At 47.0% G+C, this 6,000-nt stretch overlaps 1 protein-coding gene across 2 annotated transcripts in view; it reads right to left on the minus strand.

Moving 5' to 3' along the window:
- FAM135A (family with sequence similarity 135 member A) overlaps positions 1–5,590 on the minus strand; it is a 93,349-nt gene extending 87,759 nt beyond the window's left edge. For both annotated transcript variants that reach the window (XM_082306838.1, XM_082306840.1), the window contains exon 1: positions 5,495–5,590. The gene's annotated coding sequence lies outside the window, so the exon portion shown is untranslated. The remainder of the gene's footprint in view (positions 1–5,494) is intronic.
- Positions 5,591–6,000: the final 410 nt, after the last annotated feature.

Below are 6,000 nucleotides of genomic sequence, written 5' to 3' on the forward strand. Positions count from 1 at the left end.
ACTGACCTCAATCATTACAAGTTTCTTACTTCTATGCTGTTTTACATGTAAAGCAGTAAAATGTGTGCTTTCTACTATCTATGCCTCAGTGTTTTGGCACTTCAAATACCTTGGCACATTTTGATCTGAATTATTTCACTGAGGTGAGGGGTTTAAGGTCAGAGGTGCATGAAGCCCTAGGCCCCAGAATCATCTGATAGATGGTATCATCTCAGAGTTTGCCGAGAAAATTCAGAAAATCTTTAAAAAATATATATGTGCATTTATAGAAAGCTAGATGAGCCGCATATAAATAGGCAGGCAAGCAATATATACTGTAGTTTAAAAGTACTAGATATGCAAATACCTCTACTAGTAAAAGACAGCAGTATTAACAACACTATTTAGCTGGAATCTTTTTACATGGAAATGTACAATCATTATGCAGAAAAAATCATCAAGTGACAACTGAACCGACAGCCTAGGAAAAAAGTACAGTTTCTTTGAATAATACTTCTTAAATCTGCAGAAGAGCAAATACTATTACATTTCTCTTGTAAGTTTACATGGAAAGGAGATAAAAGATATACTGCAAGCCATTCTGATACCAAAATTTAAAGGGAAACCTTGCTTATTAACCTCAGAAAATCATTTAAAGCATAAAGAGAAATCAGTTTATTTTATAGCCAGAAAGCGTGATAAGCTTATCTAGCTGGACAACAGGTAATGAATGATCTATGTCATGATCAGTAACAGGGATAGCTTCATGAGGTTACAACATGTGAACAAGGTTATGATTGTAGTAAGCAGAACTAGATCTGAAAGATAAGCCAGTTTATTATTTCAAAATGTCAGAAGTCAAAGGTAAGGGTTCCTGCACAACTGATGAGTGCTGTAGATTTTTTCTTCCTAATTCTAAGAATTTGGGGGTGTGGTGTGCACAAGTTTGTGATTTATTTTATAAATGAAATTCAGCAAACTATATGCATACATATATATGTATAATTATATAGTATTAGAGGTAACAAATCTGTAACTTTTCACTTGAAAATTAAAAATAGTAAAAAGTATGTTTTCAATTTTCCTGATATAAGCCATGCAATTCAGGAATGAGGAAATTTTTCATTTATTTTTAGTGAGAAATATTGATAAGGGAGACTTCGTATCTTGTTTCCAACAAAATTGCTTGCCAAATATAAAGTTCAAGATTCTTAGCAATGAAAATGTTCCCAATTCCAAAACTTCTAAAGAAAATCCATTAAAAAAAGAAGATAGCGCTGAAACTATCTAATGAAAAATAGAACTGATGTCATTTCAATCTGCTTTAGTGTTTTCAACTTTTGTTCCACTTGTAAGTTGAACTCTGTGAGGTTTCATTCTGTTCCTTATTTCTCTGCCTGTTCTTTCCAAGAATAGTGCTGTCACTGATTTCCTGCTTGAAGTAAACACAATTTGCTCACCTGACTTCTTCCTGACCCCAAGCTATGGCAAACTTATTTCCTCCCTTTCAGATTTTTTTTCTTGTATACTCTTTGTTGTATACTCTTGTTACCACAAACGTTCCATGTATTGTTCTTTGAGGAAGACAATTTGTACGACAGACTTCTACAAATATCAGCGACACCGCATTACCAACATACCAACTACTTTTGCTAGAAATTAATGCATAAATATTTAACTGCTATGTTCATACTTCTACAGTGACATAGTTTTCTATACACAATACTTCACGAGATGTATCCCATAAATGAACGTGATCAAAAGGTGCTTAGTAAAATGCTAGGGTAGGCCAAAATCAGCAGATGCTTAACAAACATAAAAGCACGTGTCTTGTCACACAGAAAACATACGGTGCATGAACGTCGACAGAATGTAAGGACGTTACTGTTTTGCCTAGCTGTGGCAGAAAAACACAGAAGTAGCATTTATTCAGAAACATAGTCTGATTGTAGCAAGCTCACAGGGACAAGAAAAAGCAGGTTTTGAGCAGATTTAACCTATCAAACCCAGTCCCTTGCTCCTGATTTAAACCAGCAAGATTGTGTCTTGAAGGTTCCTATGTAGGATCCTATATCCTACATATAAAGCATTTGAAGGTTGCTATACAAACAAACTCTTCACTTCAAAAAAAAAAAAAAAAAATCACATTTCCCAAGCTTTTTCACTAGGAGGGAAAACGAATGCAAGATTAAATCATTCATAATTCAAGAAACTCTATGTTATGCTCATAGTTTAACCAAAAAAGAAATTGAATGTGCTGGTACTTCACAGGAATATCTATTTTGGCTACACGCTCCCTGAGCCAATGGCCTGTCAGAGGTACCTGACATACAACAGCAGGCTGGCAAAACAAATATCGAACAATTGCTGGTCAATACGCAGATGCTACTTGTCTATCCTGTCATGAAAACAATTAAAGCGCTAGTGAGACTGTATTTTTCCATAAGGAGGAAAAGGGGAGGGGGGAAACCCCACACAAAAATGCAACTCTTCCATCTTGGTTACCGAGAGGGCATACTCTGCCAAGCCGACCCCGTAGTCTGTAGGGACTGGGGGCTGAAAAAGAACACGAGGGTTTCAAGACAGAAGACGCAAAGATGAATCATTCACCAAGCAAGGATGAGAAGCACCAGTCTGTATCAGTTACAACTTCAAACACTGAAACAAGGTCAACAGTAACAAGAATCCACAACGATTTATCATAATTCTCACACTGAGGTCCATCTTTGGTACCAGTTTAACTTTCGCATTTGCTTAAGACAGCACCCAGGCCAAGAGAGAAACACAGGCACCAGTACTCTCAGCACTACATTAATAAACATTTAGGTACCTGTCTCCTAGGTTGGTGTAGACAGCTAGGTTCTCTTCAAGGAAATAAAATAACAGTACAAGAGCCAGAGCTCAGACAGGGCTCCCATATCTTTACCTGCAGTAATTCAAAACCTTGTCACTTACAGCAATCTGCTTCACCCCTCTGCCAGAACTTGCTTTCCCATCCACCTCCGCAGCCAGACGGACGGCTGTGGCATGCATACCCCATCCTAGTCACTTCCAGCACCCGCAAAGAGAAGCTCGCGCCAAAACATCAGAACATAACCTGGTGAGAGCAAGATACTGACAGAAATATCCTGCCACAGGCTGTTCACAGCAGTCAAGTCCACCAGAACTTGCCAGAGTCTTCCTCAGTGGAGGCCTGATTAGCAAAGTCAACAGGAAACACTAAAGAGAGCAAAGGACCTCGATTTTCACATCGCTCCCTGCTTGGGAACTGTATTCACTAATTCTTCTACATGGGATAAAATGCAAGAGACAGTCCTAGAACCAAGCTTGGGAACCCGGACACCTCCAAGGGAAAGGTTACAACCGCAAAACTAGATGACAGGTAACAGCTTCACATCCATCACTGGGCCTTCAGTGGCTTCAGAAGAGCCACCGGGGCTTATTTCTTCTGAAGCCTGAGCAGAACCCAAGGTGCTATTTTTGAGGTTTTGCTGAACTCAAAACAGAAGTAAATTCTACGGAAATGGAATTAAATTGAATCAACAAATGTGTTGGGTTGTCTGGCACATTTTGAAAATCACAGTTTTGAAGACAGATTTCGGTTGCTGTGTGCGCTTTACTGTTACCGATTACTATGCACACCAAACCTTACCCAGGCCAGTCATACTGACTGTAATTTAAAGTGAAGATAAAAAATCAATTGTATTAATAAAGCAGGTGTTAATTTAAGAACAAAACTAATATTTTCACATATTATATCAGTCAACTCAGCCAGAGCCTGCATCGTTGTTCACCTCCTACAAAACAGTATTTGCAGTTCTAAGGGGAAAAGAATTGTTGAATGGAATAATAAAAACTATGCCGAAGTATTTAACCTGCTCCTCCACAAACCCAGAATTCTTTCATCCTGAAAAAGCCGTAACGTTCCAGCAAAACAGAGCTTTACTGAACCAGGTTTGGACTGCAGCAGCTATCCTTTAGCAAGCGCCAAGCAATTTTTTCTTCACTATCAAAATGCTAAGTAAGAGATATTTTGTGGATGAAAATGTAATACCTTCCCTTCCCGAGTAATAAGGATCACATCGGTAGCATTCCCTACTTCATATCGGTCCAGCAAACTAAAAAGCAGTGCGTGTGGATTTTAGCTCAGGCTTTGCCCATGTATAAGACAACATTAAGCTCGTTGACTGAATTCCTTAGAAAACAAATCAAAGCCCAGTAAAACAAAATAGACACTTATGCCCACTTACTTGATAAAATGTAAGACTTCAAACAGAAGTTTGTTTACCTTTCAATCAGAAAAATCCACTGCAACCAGGAGAAAGGGGAAGTGGGCTTAAATGCTTCAGCACGAATACCTCTTTAGTTAAACCATCAAGATGACTGTGAATCCCCCCAATTAGAATTTTTAAAAATCCATTATGCCTTGCAATTACCCTTCAAAGTGGAATGTCTGCAACACACTGTCATGAAATAAAGTTTCCAAATCAGTCCTATTGAAAATTTTGCTGAAAACAACGCAAGACAGAAAGGAAAGATTATTTCCACCACGGTGCTTACTGATCACGCAAATTCTGCCGTAAGCGTCCCAAGGTTCATTCACCCCTAAAGATACCCAACCCTACGGACGGTAACAGGAGTTACAAGCATCTGCTGAAAAGCAGGCGCCGCGTAACTGCAGTGCCCTGCCGTACACCCTGCAAGGCGCAGCCTGCGTTTCGGAAGGGAGCGGGCTCCCCCCTGCCCGGCCGGGGGGGAGCGGAGCCCGGGGGGGAGCGGAGCCGGGCAGCAGCCGCCGGGCGGGCGGGGAGCGGCCCGTGCCGGCCTCCGCGCACCAGGAAATAGCTGGGAGCTATTCCTAACGCTCGGCCAGCAACTTTCCACACCGCACTAAGAAACGAGATTTGAAAAAAATAAATTAAAAAAAAAAACAAAAACAACAAAAAACAACCCAAGCACCGTTTCAAACGCTGGCAGAACCCGGTATTTCTCAGGAAGGCAGCAACGCCTCCGGCTGCCCCGGCACCGCGGCCGGTACTCGGGCACTTCAGCGAGGGGACGAGGTGGACATTATTTCTGACCTATTTTCGGCGCCGCCTCAGAGCGATAAACAACCAAGAACGGCAGCGAAACGCTGCTCGCCCAGAAACTTCCCCGGCCCCGAGCCGCCCCCCGGCTGGGGGAAGCGGCGGCAGGCGGGGGGCTGCCGGGGGGGCGGCATCCTCTGCCCCGCGGCGGCGGCGGCCGAGCCCCCCCGGGCGGCCGCCAACCCCCCGCCCCGCCTGGCCGCCCCCCAGGCCGGACCGCGGAGCGGCTCCCGGAGTTTTGCCGCCGCGGCGCGGGGGGGGTCAGCCCGACACAAACAAGTCCCCCGCCCGCCATGCCCGCCGCGGGCACAGGCCGGGCACGGAGGGGCGCCTCTGGCGCCCGCCGGCCCCAGCCCCGCGGGAGGGGCCGCGACACCCGGCGTGAGCGCGTCCCGGCCCGCCCCGCCGCGCCGCTCTCCCCCACCGACCTGGGACACAAAGGAGCGGCCGCCGCTGCCCGCCGATCGCCCGCCGCCTCCTCGCCCGCGCTCCCCGCGGAGTCCAGGCCGCGGCAGCACCGGGATGGCGTAGCGCAGGCATCCGACGCCCGCGCCTGCTGCTCCCGCGGCGGCCTGTGCCGCCGGCGCCCGCTCTGCGCTGGGCGGGGAGGGCGGGGGGGGGGGCGCGCTGGGAGCCGACCGCGCCGGCCGAGCGCCGCTTCCTGCTCCCCGGCGCCGAGGGGCGGCGGGTGCCCGAGCCTGGCAGCTGCCGCCGCCTCGCAGCTGCCGCCGGGGGGGCTGCGCCCGCGGCTAGGCAGAGGCCGGCGGCGGCGGAGCCCGCGGCCGCCGCATCCTCGGCTCCTGCGCCGGCCGTTCCGCGCCGCCTCCGGCTCTGAGGAGTCGCCCGCGCGGCTCCTGCGGCGGCTGCTGGCAGCCGGAGCCCCGGCTCGCCCCGCTGCTGCGCCCGGCCGGGCTCGTGCTCCCCCTGCTGCCCC

The sequence above is a fragment of the Platalea leucorodia genome (genome assembly GCF_965183815.1).
Source record: "Platalea leucorodia genome assembly, chromosome: 3".
NCBI lineage: Eukaryota > Metazoa > Chordata > Aves > Pelecaniformes > Threskiornithidae > Platalea > Platalea leucorodia.